Here is a 23763-nt window from a genome sequence, read left to right as displayed (position 1 = left end):
CCACTGTACTGACATAAACCCTAATACACTATCCCCTACACTACCAAAAAACACTCCACTGCCCTAAACCCTAAAACACTACCCCCAGCACGACCCCATACACTACACAAACACCTCTGCCCTACCCTAAACCCTTAAACACTACCCCCAGCATGACCCCCTACGCTAGACAAACACCACTGAGCTACCATATACCCATAAAAACTACCCCAGCACGACCCCTACACTACACAAACACCACTGCACTACCCTAAACCCTAAAACACTACCCCAGCATGACCCCTACACTACCCAAACACCACTGCACTACCCTAAACCCTAAAACACTACCCGCAGCATGACCCCCTACACTACCCAAACCCAGCTGCGCTACCTTAAACCCTAAAACACTACCCCAGCACGACCCCTACACTACCCAAACACCACTGTGCTGCCCTAAACCTTAAAAAACTACCCCAGCACGATCCCCTACACTACACAAACACCACTGCGCTACCCTAAACCCTAAAACACTAACCCAGCACGACCACCTACACTACCCAAACCCCACTGCGCTGCCCTTAATCCTAAAACACTACCCCAGTACGATCCCCTAAACTACCCAAATACCGCTGCGCTGCCTTAAACCCTACACTACCCCCAGCACTACCCTACCCAAACACCACTGTACTGCCATAAACCCTAAATACACTATCCCCTACACTACCAAAAAACTCTCCACTGCCCTAAACCCTAAAACACTACCCCCAGCACGACCTCCTACACTACCCAAAAACCACTGCACTGCCCTAACCCCTAAATCAATTCCCAGCACGACCCCATACACTACACAAACACCACTGCACTACCCTAAACCCTAAAACACTACCCCAGCACAACCTCCTATGTTACAAAACACCACTGCACTACCTTTAACCCTAAAAAACTACCCCCAGCAGGACCCCCAACACTACACAAATACCAGTGCGCTACCCCAAAACCCTAAAACACTACCCCCAGCAGGACCCCCTACACTACACAAACACCACTGCGCTACCCTAAACCCTAAAACACTACTCCCAGCAGGACACCCTACACTAAAAAAACACAAGTGCGCTACGCTAAACCCTAAAACACTACCCCCAGCAGAACCCCCTACATTAACCAAACACCAAGGCGCTACCCTAAACCCTAAATCTACCCCAGCACGACCCCTACACAAACACCACTGAGCTATCTTATACCCTAAAACACTACCCCCAGCATGACCCCCTACACTACACAAACACCACTGCACTACCCTAAAAACTATAACACTACCCCCAGCAAGACCCCCTACACTACACAAACACCACTGCACTACCCTGCACCCTAAAACACTAACCCCCAGCAAGACTCCTACAGTACTGAAATACCACAGCACTACCCTAAACACTAAAACACTACCCCCAGCACCACCCCCTACACTACACAAACACCACTGCAGTACCCTAAACCCAAAATCTACCCCCAGCACGACCCCGTACACTACTCAAACACCACTCCACTACCATAAAACACTACCCCCAGCACAACCCCCTACAGTACACAAACACCACTGCACTACCCTAAACCCTAAAACACTACCCCCAGCACGACCCCCTACACTACACAAACACCACTGCACTCCACTAAACCCTACAACACTGCCACAGAACGACCAACTACACTACCCAAACACCACTGCACTACCCTAAACCCTAAAACACGACCCCCAGCATGACCCCCTACACTACACAAACACCACTGCACTACCTTAAACCCTAAATCTACTACCAGCATGACCCCATACACTACACACACACCACTGCACTACCTTAAACCCTAAAACACGACCCCCTACACTACACAAACACCTCTTCACTACACTAAACCCTAAAACACTACCCCAGCACGACCCACTACACTACACAAACACCACTACACTACCCTAAACCCTAACTCTAGCCCCAGCAAGCCCCCTACACAACACAAACACCACTGCACTACCCTAAATCCTAAAACACTACCCCAGCAGTACCCCCTACACTACCCAAACACCTCTGCACTACCCTAAACCCTAAAACACTACCCCCAGCACGACCCCCCTACATTACAAAAACAACACTGCACTACCCTAAACCACTACACCCTGCACTACACAAACACCACTGCACTACCCTTAACCCTAAAACACTACCCCCAGCAGGACCCCGTACACTACACAAACACCACTGTGCTACCCGAAAACCCTAAAACACTACCCCCAGCAGGAGCCCCTACACTACACAAACGCCACTGCACTACCCTAAACCCTAAAACACTACCCCCAATAGGAAACCCTACACTAAAAAAAACATGTGCACTATGCTAAACCCTGAAACACTACCCCCAGCGCGGGAGCATCCGGGGCTAAGACCGGGCAAAGAGCGGGCCGTTTGAGGCCGTTCGAGGACTGAGAGGACTGGACTGGCCCACCCCTTTTGGCTTGATATTTTTGGAAGCTAAATCAATAACTGAGGGGAAATAGACCTACCTTTGTCACAGTGCTTTAGCGCTATGGATCCAAGGGTAACCCGTAGCAAGTCTTCTAAACGTGGGTCACAAATCAGTGGCCCCATGGATGACTTTATAACCCGCACCAACATAGCCATAGACGAAGAGATATCCAAGCTCCAATCCCGGGTCTCGCTAGAACTAGATGCCGCCAGAAGAGTGTCCCAAGTAATTGCACTTTCCAAGAAATCCTCCCTAGGCCACATAGCCACTTCTGTCACCCCTGAGCGCCCAGCCCGCCCACATTGTATAGTCACTCAGGTAGATGTTCACCATTCACCGACCCCGGCTATTCCCCAACTTGCCTCAGGAGGTAAGGATGAGGAAACCCCATCGACACCTCTTAGTGTGCACATCCCTGTCCCCATTGTATCTCTCCCGAACCTGTCTAATAATATCCCCAGTGGCAAACAACCGAAGAGGAAACGCAATTCTCGCTCAGCTTATTTCCGCAAGAAAGCGAAAATTGCTGTTCCAAAAGATCTGCCAATGACCAACATCACAGCATCCAACGCTGGAGTAGAGAATACCCCTAATACTCAGTCATGTAGTGAGGGGCAGGGAAAAAATCCATCTATTCCCCTCCTTAATACCCCAGCAGGTGTGGACCCCGAAGTAGACGGGTTAACCAATAATAATAAAGAATTTATAGAGGTGGTTTGGGACACACTTAAAAAACTTTTGTCACCTCTAGACCTAAGACTATCAAGGATAGAAAATAACTTGTTAGAAATGGAGAAGAGCATTATTGCTCTGGCCACTCTTGGGTTGAAAAGTCTGGAAAACCAGGGCATTATTGCAGCTGACTCAACGCCACAACCTACCGCACCCCAAACCAATCTAGCTTCCTCTTCAGTACCACCCACAATAAAATCTGTCCCCAAACCAAGGACAGTTACGGTGGAGCAAGCTCGCGTTAAACCAAAGGCTCCCCCACGAGGCCCCACACGTAACCTGCAATATCCCAAACACGAAACACTAAATAGACCGATTCCCAGTGAAACCCAGGTTCCCCCAGTCAAAGATAATTTTAGAGGTGGCTATATTGACCTTCCCCCAGAGGCAAACGACTATGTGGTTGTTTTGACGGGTGTTCCCATGATAGGTAATGGCCAATTTGAAAATCACTGGTCGCTGAAAAATAAAATAATGCACTGGTTAAATGTCAACAGACCAATCCCCAATGGTAGAAGAAGTCGCGTACTGATGGTTCGCAGAACCCCCTGGGTAGGGCCAACGCTGAAATCCAGTCCGGGGGACTGCATAGTAGTGACCTTCGAAGACCCACACACGGCGCACCACGTCTGTAGTTGGCCCAGTAATGATGACTCCTTAGTCAAACCCAAACCACTATCCTTTTTTTATCCTCCCCGACCTAACTGTAACCAGGGGGATAATTGGTCATTGGCCCAACACCACCAACGGCCGAATAGGTCCCGGTGCCACCGGGAGACCCTCCTACATTGGAATGGTCTCTCTACTTATAATAGATTTGGTGGCTTAGAGGAGGTGGATTGACTCCCTGTGCAATCACCCAAACAACCCCGAAGGGAATTCTTAACTTCGCAAAGGCATCATTCCATTGATTGTCCTGCCCCTGAGCCTGTAATAAGCCGAGTAGGACGATCCAACAATGCAAGGGTTGATGGGGTGACATTGTCATTGGACATAACAGTAAATTGTAGCAGGGAAGATTGGTCAAACTTGCTCTGCATGACCCCCCCTGCATCTACTTCTCTTGAACAGTCGGATTCTACCTGCCTTGCCCCCTATGCGACCTCCAATCTCCAGCAAATCGAGCCACTTGTGAGGTCTCCAAAACTTGTGGGTGCGACTGTTTCTCCTATGCCTATGTCTATTGACCCCATCAAGGTCTCTCTAAAAGCTGACTCTGTCCTAAAAATTCTATCTTGGAATGTGGCTGGTCTTGGTCGTAACTTTGACATCCCCGAATGGAACGACTTTCTGGAACCCTTTCACATCTGCCTATTTCAGGAAACCTGGTGTTTGGAGCCAAGACACCGAGTGGGATTCTCCACCTTTTTTATCCCCGCAGTCCAGGAACAAGGATCCAAAGGTCGCCCGTCAGGCGGCCTTATTATATGGATTAGTATTGCTCTGGGCTTCAGGGTAAAAGAAAGAAACACCCAATCATCGGATCTCCAGTGGCTAACGATAACACACAAAGGGGGAAGAAGTATGGAAGTCTTCAACATCTACCTGAGGGGTGCCAAAGGCGGTGTATCCCATCTACCTCCCACAGGCCTAAACCGCAACCTGGCTGCCTGCAATGCGGACTCCCATATAATGCTTGCAGGCGATTTCAACTGCTGTTTTGAGCCTTTGGCCAGCGAAGATATCTTGGACACTTTTGAGGAGGACACCAGGAGAGGTATTCCTATTTTGAATCTTGACCCGATTCCCAAATGGTCGCAAAACGCAATAGAGATCAATGCCCTCTGTATGGAGCATAATTTGCGACCGACAAATGGCCGATCCAAATCTGACCATATGGGTGCTCACACTTATAACAGACAAGACCATACGTCTAGGATTGATTATATCATGCTTAATTACAACCTCTGGCAACATCACCTAGATATGGAGGTTATAGTGTCGGGTGATAGCGACCACAATCCCTTATCGCTATCTATTTCATCTCCTTGGCAGGCTGGAAGTCAAGGCCCACCCGGTCATAAGTGGAAATCCTCCCACGAATTAGTCCCCGCAAATTGTAGCAGGCGCTTAAAGTGGGCAAAAGTCTTAGCCGATGATACAAGGATGGCCCAAGCCGGGATTATTTTGGAAGAGGTGGAGCCCCGGATGAACACTTTAAGTTTAACCGATAACAAGATCTTACCTCTATTCACTGAGACTGTATTGGCACTGAGTGACTTATTTATTGTTCCCCAAACCACTCGTAGGGGTCCCTCGAAAACCTTGCCTAAACAGTCAGACAAGTGGTATACTGCAAAATGTCATGAAGCTAAGAAGGAACTTGTTGTGACATTAAAGTCCAAAGACGCAGTTGCTATTAGGGCTGCTAGAAAATTTTACAAAAAAACCATATTTGAAGCTAAACAGGTTTATGATTTCAACTTTTGGGGAGATTTAGTAGAGGCTAGCACTAGGAAGGACGCCAAGAGGTTCTGGGACCTATTAAGATCTAGGGAAAAGCCCATTGACCAGCAGCTAACTTGTAACATTACAGGGGGCGTATGGTTCGACCACTTTTCACAACTGTACTCCGCTCCTTCAGGCCTCCCCCAGCTAGCTTGCCCACCCACGGGTTTATTGCCTAATTCTACAATCAACCTCCCGTGCTATGATGGCCTATTCACTAGCTTAGAAGTAGAGAGAGCAATCCAATGTATTGTCTCGAACAAAGCAGCGGGTCCTGACGGAATCCCAGGAGACCTAATCAAGAATTACCCATCCTTTTGGAGTAGATTAATTGCCTCGCTTTTGAATGAAGTTATGTTGGGTGGAGTCTTTCCTGACTCATGGAGGGGTGCTGAGGTCGTACCTATTTTTAAAAAAGGTTCTAGGGACGACCCAGCGAACTACCGTCCAATTAGTTTATTGGACTCTTCTCAAAAGGTAGCAGTGAAGGTGGTATTGGGCAGGATCATCGAGTGGGCAGATGGAAATCACATCCTGTCAGATCTTCAAGCGGGCTTCAGAACAGGAACAGGCACAATCGAGCAGACGTTCCGCCTTCTAATGATCTATTGGAAAGTGGTGGTGCAGGGAGGGGGCAGTCTGTATTTAGTCTTCATTGACTTGCGGACTGCCTTCGACCTGGTACCACGCGCGCTTCTATGGAACGTCCTCGATGGGTTAGGCCTCCCTCCCTATTTGCTGTCGCTGCTCGTAAAATTTCACGATAGGAATTTCGCCCAAATTAGATGGGGTGCACAGGGAGAGAAAACATCTCGTATCCCCGTGGACAGAGGCGTTCGCCAGGGGTGTGTGCTTGCCCCCACTCTGTTTTCTTTTTATATTAACGGAGTGGTGGAGCATCTTCTACAACAACCATCAGATGCACCCACCCTGGCTGGAAGGAAAATCCCAACGCTCTTGTTCGCGGACGATACCCTCCTAATTTCAAAATCACCAATGGGCATCCAATCGTTGCTTTCCAGCTTTCAAACCTTCTGTGAAGGAAGGGGTTTGGCCATAAACATAGGCAAAACTAAGTTTTTAGTCCTTAACCCGCCCAAAAAACCTGTCTATCCCCCGGTCCTAGATTCTGTCCCACTTGATCGCGTCAAAGAATTTGACTACCTGGGTATACGCATCAGTGACACCATGAGCTGGAAGGCACACCACCAAAAAATCTTCCTTACTCACAAAAGGGTGGCAGGTGCGTTGCTCAAGGAACAGCGAGCCTCATCATCAAAACCTATTGGGGCTCCCCTAGATATCTATAGGGCTAGGGTTGTAAGCGCGGCACTTTACGGTGCTGAGCTGTGGGGCACTCATAGAGTTGACACTCTGGCCCACCTTGAGAACAACTTCCATAAAGACCTAATGGGTTTGCCCCACAGCACGCCAACAATCCCATTGCTGCTAGATGCAGGTACCCGGGCAATCTGCGACCAAGCGAAACTACGCCCACTTTTGTTATGGTCCAGAATCTGGAATGTGCAGGAATTAAGAAGCTACGCAGAAGCTTTGAATGACATTTTGTCATTACCGGGTTCACATAAGATCATCTGGCTTAGGGAGGTAAAAAAGCTGCTCTACAAATTAGGCCTAGGAGAGGCTTGGGCCAATAAATCTGCACCCCCGAAACAACAGCTAAAGAAGGCTTATTGGGCATGGGTAGACAATGAGAGGGCCCGAAGTACAAATCATTGTAAATCTGTAGTTCTGTTTCTGTCGGTCAAAGAGTCACCGTTAAGGGAACCTTATCTAGACACCATTCAGAGCTCATGGGACAGAGCACTGTACATTAAGTTTAGGGTGGGGGTGCTTCCATTATGTGAGTTCATGTCCACTTGGAAACCGCCCGCTCAAACTGTACCCTATTGCCCCTTTTGTGATCTAAGGGTAGAGTCTGTGTCCCACATGTTGTTCGAATGTAGTGTCTATGTAGCCCCGAGACGTAGGTGGTTGAAGCCCCTTTGCAGGTGTCTGGGAACTCGTTCTCACTTGGAAGCCCTGCGTATTTTACGTACAGATGCTAGACCCTTCTTTTCCACTTGTATGGCAAAATTTTTGGGTTGGGCTTGGCGTCTAAGAACTGCAAGAAAACTGTTAATCCAGTGAACGACCCCCCCTACCCAACATGCTGTTCCGGATATGAAATGTTTTTATGTTGATGATTGTTGTTAAAAATGTTTTTTTTTTGTGAAAAATGCTTTTATGATATGTTTTTATCGAATAAAGCTATTTACTACCACTACCACTACCCCCAGCAGGACCCCCTACACTAACCAAACACCACTGCGCTACCCTAGACCCTAAATCTACCCCAGCACAGCCACCTACAGAAACACTACTGAGCTACCTTATACCCTAAAACACTACCCCCAGCACGACCCCCTACACCTCACAAATACCACTGCACTACCCTAAGCCCTAAAACACTACCCCCAGCATGACCCCCTACACTACCCAAACACCACTGCACTACCCTAAACCCTAAAACACTACCCCCAGCATGACCCCCTACACAACACAAACAGCACTGCACGACTCTAAATCCTAAAACACTACCCCCAGCAGTACCCCCTACACTACCCAAACACCTCTGCACTCCCGTAAACCCTAAAACACTACCCCCAGCACGACCCCCTACATTACAAAAACAACAATGCTCTTCCCTAAACCCTAAAACACTACACCCTACACTACACTAACACCACTGCGCTACCCTTAACCCTAAAACACTACCCCCAGCAGGACCCTCTACACTACACAAACACCACTGCGATACCCTAAACCCTAAATCTACCCCAGCACGCCGCCCTACACTACACAAACACCACTGAGCTACCATATACCCTAAAACACTACCCCAGCACCACCCCCTACACTACACAAAAACCACTGCACTACCCTAAACTCTAAAACACTACCCCCAGCACGACCCCCTTCACTACCCAAATACCACTGCACTACCCTAAACACTAAAACACGACCCCCTACAATATAAAAACACCACTGCACTACCTTAAACCCTAAAACACTATCCCAGCATGACCCCCCATACTACACATACACCACTGCACTACCCTAAACCCTAAAACACTACTACCAGCTTGACCACTACACTCCACAAACGCCACTGCACTACCCTAAACCCTAAAACACTACCCCCAGCACAACACCCTACACTACTCAAACATCACTGCACTACCCTAAACCCTAAAACACTACCCCCAGCATGGCCCCTACACTATCCAAACACCACTGCACTACCCTAAAACACGACACCCTACACTACTCAAACACCACTACACTACCATAACCCCTAAAACACTACCACCAGCATGTCCCCCTACACTACACAAACCCCACTGCACTACCCTAAACTCTAAAACATTACCCCCAGCACAACCATCTACACTACAGAAACACCACTGCACTACCCTGAAACCTAAAACACTAACCCACAGCACGACCCCCTACACTATCCAAACACCACTGCACTACCGTAAACCCTAAAACACTATCCCCAGCATGACAACCTACACTACCCAAACACCACTGCACTACCCTCAACCCAAAATCTACCCCAGCACGACCCCGTACACTACACCTACACAACTGCACTACCCTAAAACACTTCCCCAGAATGACCCCTTACACTACACAAACACTACTGCACTACCCTAAACCCTAAAACACTAACCCCCAGCATGACCCCTACACTACCCAAACACTGCTGCACTACCCTAAACCCTAAAATACTACCTCCAGCATGACCCCCTACACTAGACAAACACCACTGAGCTACCATATACCCTAAAAAACTACCCCATCACGACCCCTTGCACTACACAAACACCACTGCACTACCCTAAACCCTAAGCCACTACCCCAGCATGACCCCTACACTACCCAAACACCACTGCACTACCCTAAACCCTAAAACACTACCCCCAGCATGACCCCGTACACTACCCAAACACAGCTGTGCTAAACCTTAAAAAACTACCCCCAGCAGGATCCCCTACACAACACAAACACCACTGCGCTACCCTAAACCCTAAATCTTTCCCCAGCACAACCCCCTAAACTACACAAAAACCACTGCGCTACCCTAAACCCTAAAAAACTTCCCCAGCACGACCCCCTACACTACACAAACACCACTGTGCTACCCTAATCCCTAAAACACTAAGCCAGCACGACCCCCCACACTACCCAAACCCCACTGCGCTGCCCAAAACCCTAAAACACTACCCCAGTACGATCCCCTAAACTACCCAAATACCGCTGCGCTGCCTTAAACCCTACACTACCCCCAGCACTACCCTACCCAAACACCACTGTACTGCAATAAACCCTAAATACACTATCCCCTACACTACCAAAAAACACTCCACTGCCCTAAACCCTAAAACACTACTCCCAGCACGACCTCCTACACTACCCAAAAACCACTGCACTACCCTAAGCCCTAAATCAACTCCCAGCATGACACCATACACTACACAAACACCACTGCACTACCCTAAACCCTAAGCCACTACCCCAGCATGACCCCTACACTACCCAAGCACCACTGCACTACCCTAAACCCTAAAACACGACCCCCTACACTACCCAAACACAGCTGCGCTGCCCTAAACCCTAAAACACTACCCCAGCACGACCCCTACACTACCCAAACACCACTGTGCTGCCCTAAACCTTAAAAAACTACCCCCAGCACGATCCCCTACACTACACAAACACCACTGCGCTACCCTAAACCCTAAATCTTTCCCCAGCACAACCCCCTAAACTACACAAAAACCACTGCGCTGCCCTAAACCCTAAAAAACACTTCCCCAGCACGACCCCATACACTACACAAACACCACTGCGCTACCCTAAACCCTAAAACACTAACCCAGCAGGACCCCCTAAACTACCCAAACCCCACTGCGCTGCCCTAAACCCTAAAACACTACCCCAATAAGATCCCCTAAACTACCCAAATACCGCTGCGCTGCCTTAAACCCTACACTACCCTCAGCACTACCCTACCCAAACACCACTGTACTGCCATAAACCCTAAATACACTATCCCCTACACTACCAAAAAACACTCCACTGCCCTAAACCCTAAAACACTACCCCCAGCACGACCTCCTACACTACCCAAAAACCACTGCACTACCCTAAGCCCTAAATCGATTCCCAGCACGACCCCCTACACTACACAAACACCACTGCACTACCCTAAACCCTAAAACACTACCCCAGCACAACCTCCTATGTTACAAAACACCACTGCACTACCGTTAACCCTAAAAAACTACCCCCAGCAGGACCCCCTACACTACACAAATACCACTGCACTACCCCAAAACCCTAAAACATTACCCCCAGCAGGACCCCCTACACGACACAAACACCACTGCGCTACCCTAAACCCTAAAACACTACTCCCAGCAGGACACCCTACACTAAAAAAACACAAGTGCGCTACGCTAAACCCTAAAACACTACCCCCAGCAGGACCCCCTACATTAACCAAACACCAAGGCGCTTCCCTAAACCCTAAATCTACCCCAGCACGACCCCTACACAAACACCACTGAGCTATCTTATACCCTAAAACACTAACCCCAACATGACCCCCTACACTACACAAACACCACTGCACTACCCTAAAAACTAAAACACTACCCCCAGCAAGACCCCCTACACTACACGAATACCACTGCACTACCCTGCACCCTAAAACACTAACCCCCAGCAAGACCCCTACAGTACCCAAACACCACAGCACTACCCTAAACCCTAAAACACTACCCCCAGCACTACCCCCTACACTACACAAACACCACTGCAGTACCCTAAACCCAAAATCTACCCCCAGCACGACCCCCTCCACTACCCAAACACCACTGCACTACCCTAAACACTAAAACACGACCCCCTACAATATAAAAACACCACTGCACTACCTTAAACCCTAAAACACTATCCCAGCATGACCCCCCATACTACACATACACCACTGCACTACCCTAAACCCTAAAACACTACTACCAGCTTGACCCCTACACTCCACAAACGCCACTGCACTACCCTAAACCCTAAAACACTACCCCCAGCACAACACCCTACACTACTCAAACATCACTGCACTACCCTAAACCCTAAAACACTACCCCCAGCATGGTCCCTACACTATCCAAACACCACTGCACTACCCTAAAACACGACACCCTACACTACTCAAACACCACTACACTACCATAACCCCTAAAACACTACCACCAGCATGTCCCCCTACACTACACAAACCCCACTGCACTACCCTAAACTCTAAAACATTACCCCCAGCACAACCATCTACACTACAGAAACACCACTGCACTACCCTGAAACCTAAAACACTAACCCACAGCACGACCCCCTACACTATCCAAACACCACTGCACTACCGTAAACCCTAAAACACTATCCCCAGCATGACAACCTACACTACCCAAACACCACTGCACAACCCTCAACCCAAAATCTACCCCAGCACGACCCCGTACACTACACCTACACAACTGCACTACCCTAAAACACTTCCCCAGAATGACCCCTTACACTACACAAACACCACTGCACTACCCTAAACCCTAAAACACTAACCCCCAGCATGACCCCTACACTACCCAAACACTGCTGCACTACCCTAAACCCTAAAATACTACCTCCAGCATGACCCCCTACACTAGACAAACACCACTGAGCTACCATATACCCTAAAAAACTACCCCATCACGACCCCTTGCACTACACAAACACCACTGCACTACCCTAAACCCTAAGCCACTACCCCAGCATGACCCCTACACTACCCAAACACCACTGCACTACCCTAAACCCTAAAACACTACCCCCAGCATGACCCCGTACACTACCCAAACACAGCTGCGCTAAACCTTAAAAAACTACCCCCAGCAGGATCCCCTACACAACACAAACACCACTGCGCTACCCTAAACCCTAAATCTTTCCCCAGCACAACCCCCTAAACTACACAAAAACCACTGCGCTACCCTAAACCCTAAAAAACTTCCCCAGCACGACCCCCTACACTACACAAACACCACTGTGCTACCCTAATCCCTAAAACACTAAGCCAGCACGACCCCCCACACTACCCAAACCCCACTGCGCTGCCCAAAACCCTAAAACACTACCCCAGTACGATCCCCTAAACTACCCAAATACCGCTGCGCTGCCTTAAACCCTACACTACCCCCAGCACTACCCTACCCAAACACCACTGTACTGCAATAAACCCTAAATACACTATCCCCTACACTACCAAAAAACACTCCACTGCCCTAAACCCTAAAACACTACTCCCAGCACGACCTCCTACACTACCCAAAAACCACTGCACTACCCTAAGCCCTAAATCAACTCCCAGCATGACACCATACACTACACAAACACCACTGCACTACCCTAAACCCTAAGCCACTACCCCAGCATGACCCCTACACTACCCAAGCACCACTGCACTACCCTAAACCCTAAAACACGACCCCCTACACTACCCAAACACAGCTGCGCTGCCTTAAACCCTAAAACACTACCCCAGCACGACCCCTACACTACCCAAACACCACTGTGCTGCCCTAAACCTTAAAAAACTACCCCCAGCACGATCCCCTACACTACACAAACACCACTGCGCTACCCTAAACCCTAAATCTTTCCCCAGCACAACCCCCTAAACTACACATAAACCACTGCGCTGCCCTAAACCCTAAAAAACACTTCCCCAGCACGACCCCATACACTACACAAACACCACTGCGCTACCCTAAACCCTAAAACACTAACCCAGCACGACCCCCTACACTACCCAAACCCCACTGCGCTGCCCTAAACCCTAAAACACTACCCCAGTACGATCCCCTAAACTACCCAAATACCGCTGCGCTGCCTTAAACCCTACACTACCCTCAGCACTACCCTACCCAAACAACACTGTACTGCCATAAACCCTAAATACACTATCCCCTACACTACCAAAAAACACTCCACTGCCCTAAACCCTAAAACACTACCCCCAGCACGACCTCCTACACTACCCAAAAACCACTGCACTACCCTAAGCCCTAAATTGATTCCCAGCACGACCCCCTACACTACACAAACACCACTGCACTACCCTAAACCCTAAAACACTACCCCAGCACAACCTCCTATGTTACAAAACACCACTGCACTACCGTTAACCCTAAAAAACTACCCCCAGCAGGACCCCCTACACTACACAAATACCACTGCACTACCCCAAAACCCTAAAACATTACCCCCAGCAGGACCCCCTACACGACACAAACACCACTGCGCTACCCTAAACCCTAAAACACTACTCCCAGCAGGACACCCTACACTAAAAAAACACAAGTGCGCTACGCTAAACCCTAAAACACTACCCCCAGCAGGACCCCCTACATTAACCAAACACCAAGGCGCTTCCCTAAACCCTAAATCTACCCCAGCACGACCCCTACACAAACACCACTGAGCTATCTTATACCTTAAAACACTAACCCCAGCATGACCCCCTACACTACACAAACACCACTGCACTACCCTAAAAACTAAAACACTACCCCCAGCAAGACCCCCTACACTACACGAATACCACTGCACTACCCTGCACCCTAAAACACTAACCCCCAGCAAGACCCCTACAGTACCCAAACACCACAGCACTACCCTAAACCCTAAAACACTACCCCCAGCACTACCCCCTACACTACACAAACACCACTGCAGTACCCTAAACCCAAAATCTACCCCCAGCACGACCCCGTACACTACACAAACACCACTCCACTACCATAAAACACTACCCCCAGCACAACCCCCTACAGTACACAAACACCACTGCACTACCCTAAACCCTAAAACACTACCCCCAGCACGACCCCCTACACTACACAAACACCACTGCACTCCACTAAACCCTACAACACTGCCACAGAACGACCAACTACACTACCCAAACACCACTGCACTACCCTAAACCCTAAAACACGACCCCCAGCATGACCCCCTACACTACACAAACACCGCTGCGCTGCCTTAAACCCTACACTACCCCCAGCACTACCCTACCCAAACACCACTGTACTGCCATAAACCCTAAATACACTATACCCTACACTACCAAAAAACACTCCACTGCCCTAAACTCTAAAACACTACCCCCAGCACCACCTCCTACACTACCCAAAAACCACTGCACTACCCTAAGCCCTAAATCGATTCCCAGCACCACCCCATACACTACACAAACACCACTGCACTACCCTAAACCCTAAAACACTACCGCAGCACAACCTCCTATGTTACAAAACACCACTGCACTACCTTTAACCCTAAAAAACTACCCCCAGCAGGACCCCCTACACTACACAAATACCACTGCGCTACCCCAAAACCCTAAAACACTACCCCCAGCACGACCGCCTACACGACACAAACACCACTGCGCTACCCTAAACCCTAAAACACTACTCCCAGCAGGACATCCTACACTGAAAAAACACATGTGCGCCACACTATACCCTAAAACACTACCCCCAGCAGGACCCCCTACATTACCCAAACACCAAGGCGCTACCCTAAACCCTAAATCTACCCCAGCACGACCCCTACACAAACACCACTGAGCTATCTTATACCCTAAAACGCTACCCCCAGCATGACCCCCTACACTACACAAACACCACTGCACTACCCTAAAAACTAAAACACTATCCCCAGCAAGACCCCCTACACTACACGAACACCACTGCACTACCCTGCACCCTAAAACACTAACCCCCAGCACAACCCCCTACAGTACACAAACACCACTGCACTACCCTAAACCCTAAAACACTACCCCAGCACAACCGCCTACACTATACAAACACCACTTCACTACCCTAAACCCAAAATCTACCCCAGCACGACCCCTTACACTACACAAACACCACTCCACTACCATAAAACACTACCCCCAGCACGACCCCCTACACTACACAAACACCACTGCACTACCCTAAACCCTAAAACACTACCCCCAGCACGACCCCCTACACTATGCAATCACCACTGCACTACCCTAAACCCTAAAACACTACCCCCAGCACGACCCCCCACACTACCCAAACACCACTGCACTATCCTAAACCCTAAAACACGACCCCCAGCATGACCCCCTACACTACACAAACACCACTGCACTACCTTAAACCCTAAATCTACCACCAGCATGACCCCGTACACTACACACACACCACTGCACTACCTTAAACCCTAAAACACGACCACCTACACTACACAAACACCTCTGCACTACACTAAACCCTAAAACACTACCCCAGCATGTCCCACTACACTACACAAACACCACTACACTACCCTAAACCCTAACGCTAGCCCCAGCATAACCCCCTACACAACACAAACACCACTGCACTACCCTAAATCCTAAAACACTACCCCCAGCAGTACCCCCTACACTACCCAAACACATCTGCACTACCCTAAACCCTAAAACTCTACCCTAGCAGGACCCTGTACACTACAAAAACACCACTGCGCTACCCGAAAACCCTAAAACACTACCCCCAGCAGGAGCCCCGACACTACACAAACACCACTGCGCTACCCTAAACCCTAAAACACTACCCCCAGTAGGACACCCTACACTAAAAAAAACACGTGCACTATGCTAAACCCTGAAACACTACCCCCTGCAGGGCCCCCTACACTAACCAAACACCACTGCGCTACCCTAAACCCTAAATCTACCCCAGCACGGCCACCTACACAAACACCACTGAGCTACCTTATACCCTAAAACACTACCCCCAGCAAGACCCCCTACACTTCACAAACACCACTGCACTACCCTAAGCCCTAAAACACTACCCCCAGCATGACCCCGTACACTACCCAAACACCACTGCACTACCCTAAGCCCTAAAACACTGCCCCCAGCATGACTTCCTACACTACCCAAATACCACTGCACTATCCTAAGCCCTTAAACACTACCCCCAGCACGACCCCCTACATTACAAAAACAACAATGCACTTCCCTAAACCCTAAAACACTACACCCTACACTACACAAACACCACTGCGCTACCCTTAACCCTAAAACACTACCCCCAGCAGGACCCCCTACACTACACAAACACCACTGCGCTACCCTATAACCTAAATCTACCCCAGCACGACACCCTACACTACACAAACACCACTGAGCTACTATATACCATAAAACACTACCCCATCACGACCCCCTACACTACACAAAAACCAGTGCACTACCCTAAACCCTAAAACCCTACACCCAGCACGACCCCCTACACTACCCAAACACCACTGCACTACCCTAAACCCTAAAACACTATCCCAGCATGACCCCCACACTACACATACACCACTGCACTACCCTAAACCCTAAAACACTACTACCAGCTTGACCCCTAAACTCCACAAACGCCAATGCACTACCCTAAACCCTAAAACAATACCCCCAGCACGACACCCTACACTATCCAAACAGCACTGCACTACCCTAAAACACAACACCCTACACTACCCAAACACCACTGCACTACCGTAAACCCTAAAACACTATCCCCAGCATGACAACCTACACTACCCAAACACCACTGCACTACCGTCAGCCCGAAATCTACCCCAGCACGAACCCGTACACTACACTTACACCACTGCACTACCCTAAAACACTTCCCCAGAATGACCCCTTACACTACACAAACACCACTGCACTACCCTAAACCCTAAAACACTACCCCCAGCACGACCCCCTACACTACACAATCACCACTGCACTACCCTAAACCCTAAAACACTACCCCAGCACGACCCCCTACACTACCCAAACACCACTACACTACCGTAAACCCTAAATCTACCACCAGCATGACCCCGTACACTACACACACACCACTGCACTACCTTAAACCCTAAAACATGACACCCTACACTACACAAACACCACTAAACTACCATAAACCCTAAAACACTGCCACCAGTACGCCCCCCTATACTAGACAAACACCACTGCACTACCCTGAACCCTAAAACACTAACCCCCAGCATGAACCCTACACTACCCAAACACCACTGCACTACCCTAAACCCTAAAACACTACCCCCAGCACAACCCCTACACTACACAAACACCACGGCACTACCCTAAATCTTAAATTTAACCCCAGCACGACCCCGTACACTACACAAACACCACTGCACTACCATAAAACACTACCCCAGCACGACCTCTACACTACACAAACACAACTGCACTACCCTAAACCCTAAAACACTAACCCCAGTACGACACCCTATACTACACAAACACCACTGCACTGCACTAAACCCTAAAACACAACCCCAGCACGACCCACTACACAAACCAAACACCACTGCATTACACTAAACCATAAAAACCTACCCCCAGCATGACCTCCTACACTACCCAAACACCACTGCCCAAACCTAAACCCTAAAACATGACTCCAGCACGACCCCCTACACTACACAAACACCACTGCACTACCCTAAACCCTAAATCTACCACCAGCATGACCCCGTACACTACACACACACCACTGCACTACCTTAAACCGTAAAACATGACCCCCTACACTACACAAACACCTCTGCACTACACTAAACCCTAAAACACTACCCCAGCACGACCCACTACACTACACAAACACCACTGCACTTCCCTACGCCCTAAATCTAGCCCCAGCATGACCCCCTACACTACACAAACACAACTGCACTGCCCTAAACCCTAAAACACTCCCTCCTACACTACCCAAACACCACTGCACTACCCTAAACCCTAAATCTAGACCCAGCACGACCACCTACACAACACAAACACCACTGCACTACCCTAAATCCTAAAACACTACCCCCAGCACAACCCCCTACATTACAAAAACAACACTGCACTACCCTAAACCCTAAAACACTACACCCTACACTACACAAACACCACTGCACTACCCTTAACCGTAAAACACTACCCCCAGCAGGACCCCCTACACTACACAAACACCACTGTGCTACCCCAAAACCCTAAAACACTACCCCCAGCAGGACCCCCTACACTACACAAACACCACTGTGCTACCCTAAACCCTAAATCTGTCACAGTACGACCCCCTACACTACACAAACACCACTGAGCTACCATATACCCTAAAACACTACACCCAGCACGACCCCCTACACTACACAAACACCACTGCACAACCCTAAACCCTAAAACACGACACCAGGATGAACCTCTACACTACACATACACCACTGCACTACCCAAAACCCTAAAGCACTACCACCAGCTTGACCCCCTACACTCCACAGACACAACTGTACTACCCTAAACCCTAAAACACTACTTCCAGCACGACCCCCTACACTACCCAAACACCACTGAAATACTCTAAACCTTAAAACACTACCCCAGCGCAACCCCCTACACTACACAAACACCAATGCACTACCCTAAACAATAAATCTACCCCCAGCCTGACCCCATACACTACACAAACACCACTGCACTACCATAAATTACTACCACGGCTCGACCCCCTACACTACACAAACACCACTGCACTACCCTAAACCCTAAAACACTACCCCCAGCATGACCCCCTACACTGCAGCAACACCACGGCACTACACTAAACTCTAAAACACAACCCCAGCACGACCCTCTACACTACCCAAACACCACTGCATTACACTAAACTATAAAACACTACCCCTAGCATGACCTCCTACACTACACATACACCACTGTGCTACCCCAAAACCCGAAAAACACTACACCCAGCAGGACCCCCTACACTACACAAACACCACTGCGCTACCCTAAACCCCAAATCTGCCACGGCACGACCCCTACACTACACAAACACCACTGCACTACCCTAAACTCTAAAACACTACCCCAGCATGACCCTGTACACTACACATACACCACTGCACTACCCTAAACCCTAAAACACTACCACTAGCTTGACCACCTACACTCCACAAACACCACCGCACTACCCTAAACCCTAAAACACTACCCCCAGCACGACCCCTACACTACACAAACACCACTGCACTACCCTAAACCCTAAATCTACCCCCAGCATTACCCCGTACACTACACAAACACCACTGCACTACCATAAAACACTACCCCCAGCACGACCCCCTACACTACGCAAACACCACTGCACTACCCTAAAACCTAAAACACTTCCCCCAGAAAGACCCCCTACAATACACAAACACCACTGCACTACCCTAAAACCGAAAACACTACCCCTGCACGGCCCCCTACACTACACAAACACCACTGCACTACACTAAACCCTGAAACACAACCCCAGCACAACCCACTACACTACCCAAACACCACTGCATTACACTAAACCATAAAACACGACCCCCAGCATGACCTCCTACACTACCCAAGCACCGATGCACTACCCTAAACCATAAATCTTCCACCAGCTTGACCCCGTACACTACACACAGACCACTGCACTACCTTAAACCATAAAACATGACCCCTACACTACACAAACACCACTGCACTACCCTAAACCCTACAACTCTACCCCAGCACGATCCACTACACTACACAAACACCACTGCACTACCCTAAACCCTAAATCTATCCCCAGCATGACCCACTACACAAACACCACTGCAATACCCTAAACCCTAAAACACTCCCCCCTACACCACCCAAACACAACTGTACTACCCTAAACCATACAACACTACCCCAGCACGACCCACTACACTACACAAACACCACTGTATGACCCTAAACCCTAAATCTAGCCCCAGCACGACCCCTACACAACACAAACACCACTGCACTACCCTAAAGCCTAAAACACTACCCCCAGCAGTACCCCCTACACTACCCAAACACCTCTACACTACCCTAAAACTTAAAACACTCCCCCTAGCACGACCCCCAACATTACAAAAACAACACTGCACTATCCTAAACCGTAAAACACTACACCCTACACTACACAAACACACTGCGCTACCCTTAACCCTAAAACACTACCCTCAGCAGGACCCCCTACACTACACAAACACCACTGCGCTAACCTAAACCCTAAATCTACCACGGCACGACCCCCTACACTACACAAACACCACTGAGCTACCATATATCCTAAAACACTACCCCCAGCACGACCCCCTACACTACACAAACACCACTGCACTATCCTAAACCCTAAAACACTACCCCCAGCACGACCCCCTACACTACTCAAACACCACTGCACTACCCTAAACCCTAAAACACGACCCCCTACACTACACAAACACCAAAGCACTACCCTAAACCCTAAAACACTACCCCCAGCATGACCCCCTACACTACACATACACCACTGCACTACCCTAAACCCCAAAACACTACCCCCAGCTTGACCCCCTACACTCCACAAATACCACTGCACTAGCCTGAACCTTTGAGCCTGCCTGCAGGTAGGTCGCCCCCCCAGCCGCCACACGGTCCTCCTGTGCCCTGCTGCTGCCTGCCAGCTCTCGCCGCTGCCAGTGAGTCCCTGCGCCTGCTGGCACCCCGCTCGTTGTGCCCTGCTCTGTGCCCCCAGTGACCCGTTCTTCGTTCTGTACCCCGTTTTTTGTTTCCTTCCTCCGCTCTGTTGTGCCCTGCTCTGTGCCCCCTGTGACCCGTATTTCCGTTCTGTACCCCGTTTTTTGTTTGCTTCCCCCGCTCTGTTGTGCCCTGCTCTGTGCCCCCTGTGACCCGTTTTTCCGTTCTGTACCCTGTTTTTTGTTTGCTTCCCCCGCTCTGTTGTGCCCTGCTCTGTGCCCCCCAGTGACCCGTTTTTCTTCGTTCTGTACCCCGTCCCCTAGTCCCACGCTCCAGCCCGTGCCCGCCTCCCCCTGCTCCCTCTGGTCCACCTTCCCGCCGCTGCACCCTGCAGCCACGCCCCCCGCTGCCCCATTCGCCACCCCGCTCCCGCCTCCCAGCTGCTCCTCCCTCCCACTCCCACTTATATGGAGGCCACGCAGAACTGAAGGGAGCGACCTTTGACCCTGCCTGCAGGTAGGTCGCCCCCCCACCCGCCACACGGTCCTCCTGTGCCCTGCTGCTGCCTGCCAGCTCTCGCCGCTGCCAGTGAGTCCCTGCGTCTGCTGGCACCCCGCTCGTTGTGCCCTGCTCTGTGCCCCCAGTGACCCGTTCTTCGTTCTGAACCCCGTTTTTTGTTTGCTTCCCCCGCTCTGTTGTGCCCTGCTCTGTGCCCCCTGTGACCCGTTTTTCCGTTCTGTACCCCGTTTTTTGTTTGCTTCCCCCGCTCTGTTGTGCCCTGCTCTGTGCCCCAAGTGACCCGTTTTTCTTCGTTCTGTACCCCGCCTCCTAGTCCCACGCTCCAGCCCGTGCCCCCCTCCCCCCGCTCCCTCTGGTCCACCTTCCCGCCGCTGCACCCGGCGGCCAGGCCCCCCGCTGCCCCATTCGCCAACCTGCTTCCGCCTCCTAGCTGCTCCTCCCTCCCACTCCCACATATATGGAGGCCGCGCAGTGCTGAAGGGAGCGACCTTTGACCCTGCCTGCAGGTAGGTCGCCCCCCCCCAGCCGCCACACGGTCCTCCTGTGCCCTGCTGCTGCCTGCCAGCTCTCGCCGCTGCCAGTGAGTCCCTGCGCCTGCTGGCACCCCGCTTGTTGTGCCCTGCTCTGTGCCCACAGTGACCTGTTCTTCGTTCTGTACCCCGTTTTTTTTTTGCTTCCCCCGCTCTGTTGTGCCCTGCTCTGTGCCCCCTGTGACCCGTTTTTCCGTTCTGTACCCCGTTTTTTGTTTGCTTCCCCCGCTCTGTTGTGCCCTGCTCTGTGCCCCCAGTGACCCGTTTTTCTTCGTTCTGTACCCGGCCCCTTAGTCCCACGCTCCAGCCCGTACCCCCCTCCTCCCGCTCCCTCTGGTCCACCTTCCCGCCGCTGCACCCTGCGGCCACGCCCCCCGCTGCCCCATTCGCTACCCCGCTCCCGCCTCCTAGCAGCTCCTCCCTCCCACTCCCATTTACATGGAGGCCGCGCAGCGGCCGTGCGCAGTTGGCGTGCCGAGGGCGCACCTAAGGCAAGCCCGTCTGCGCCCGTCCGCTCCCGGACCGTGCCCAGTGCCAGGACCCCTGGCCACCGACGCAGCCAGCACACCCGACGTAGATACAGTGCCACCGCCCTCCACGCACTCAACACCGGTCGACATCCAGCCTGCTTCAGAGCCACCCCGAAACGCACCCATGGAGCCTTCACCTGCCACGCATGCAAGTTCACCTGCCCCCGGTCCTGCACCGCGCACGACAGGACAGGCGCCATCAACAACCACCTCAAGTGCATCCTGCTCAACATTCGCTCCGTCCACAAGCACGCCGTCGAACTCTGGGACCTCCTCGACACAACAGCTCCGGACGTCGCTTTCCTCACGGAAACCTGGATGAACGCCTCCTCAGCCCCCGACATCGCCATAGCCATCCCGGACGGCTATAAGATCACCCGGACGGACCGCATCAACCGAGCCGGAGGCGGCATCGCCATTGTCTACAGAAACACCATCCGCATCACGACCAACACCGACGACACCCTCACTGATGCCGAACTCCTCCACTTCTAGATACACACCGACCACAAGACGACCCTCAGAGGTACCCTCATCTACAGACACCCGGGCCCCCGCACACAATTCAGCGAAGCCATCGCAGACTTCATCAGCCCGCTTGCCCTCGCCTCCTCCGACTACATCCTCCTAGGGGACCTCAACTTCCACCTGGAGAACAACAAGGACAACAACACCACCACCCTGCTAGACAACCTCACCAACCTCGGCCTCAAGCAACTGGTCAACACCCCCACCCACTACGCCGGCCACACGCTGGACCCCATCTTCTCCTCCAGCAACCACATCTCCTTCAGCCACTCCACCGGAC

This window comes from Triturus cristatus, chromosome 1_1 (assembly GCF_964204655.1).
Source record: "Triturus cristatus chromosome 1_1, aTriCri1.1, whole genome shotgun sequence".
Classification (NCBI taxonomy): domain Eukaryota; kingdom Metazoa; phylum Chordata; class Amphibia; order Caudata; family Salamandridae; genus Triturus; species Triturus cristatus.
The sequence above is the reverse complement of the archived record's forward strand: the minus strand, read 5'-3'. Positions refer to the sequence as shown.